Consider the following 1063-nt stretch of genomic DNA (forward strand, 5'->3'; position numbering starts at 1 on the left):
GGGCTGAATAACCCAGAGCTAGTCGAACATGCTATCAGTGGCTGCGTTCAGCAGAGAAATTCGTCAATCTGATTGGAGTATGCTCTTAATTTGAGTTGAATACAAAAGCATGTGACCAATCAGATTCACGAATTTTACAATAGTTGCAAAGCAGCTTTCTCTGCTGAACGCAGCCAGTGACACAATTTGAGTCTGGCCTTGCAAATGTTTTTTTTTCCTCTACTTATGGCTCCTGCACACAGGACGCGGTAATGCTTGCCGCGCGGCGGAAGTTCACGCGACAGCCAATAAATATGCTGCTTTCCGTAATAACCTTCTAGCTCTTACGGAAAAACAATATATTGATTGGCTGTCGCGCGGACTTACGCCGCGCGGCAAGCATTACCGCGTCCTGTGTGCAGGAGCCATTAGGCTGCGTTCCTTTTGGACGCTCACGCGCTTTAAGCATTTATAAACAGAGTACGCATAAGTTGGGTACGCATAATACCTCACGTTTTATGCGTGAAGTTTTATGTGCAGAAAACTTGAGTAATCTGCGCAGATAACTAAATGAAATTTTCTGCTGCATAAAACTTCTTTTAGAGCTATTCTACAATTGCGTAAACGTGGTCGTAAATGGTTGTAAATGATTACGACAACCAATCAGAATAAAGTAATCAATGAATAAAACATTCTGATTGGTTGGCTTTATAACTGTTTTGTATATAAGACAAAGCATAAATATTTGTCTATGATCATGAAAAACATGAAATTGTGAATCTAGTTCATCTGTATTCCATTTTTTAATTTCTTTATATCTATATCTGCAGGGTAATTTAGGACTGAAGGTCAATACTTCAGAAAACCATTCTTTATATCATTCTGAATTAAAAAGTTCATATAAACATAAGTCCTATTTCGAATGGTTATAAACTTATAATAACTTTAAACTCTATCTGAGAAGTTCAGTTTTTAAAACATTATTGGGAATATTAATAGAAAATAAGATGTTTCATTCCACATCCATGCTTGTAACATTTCTTAGATAACTTAAATTACACTTACCTTAGTATAAAGAGTGTTT

This window comes from Odontomachus brunneus, unplaced genomic scaffold (genome assembly GCF_010583005.1).
Source record: "Odontomachus brunneus isolate Ranch 3 - 2012 unplaced genomic scaffold, Obru_v1 Obru_scaffold_009, whole genome shotgun sequence".
NCBI classification, from domain to species: Eukaryota; Metazoa; Arthropoda; class Insecta; order Hymenoptera; family Formicidae; genus Odontomachus; species Odontomachus brunneus.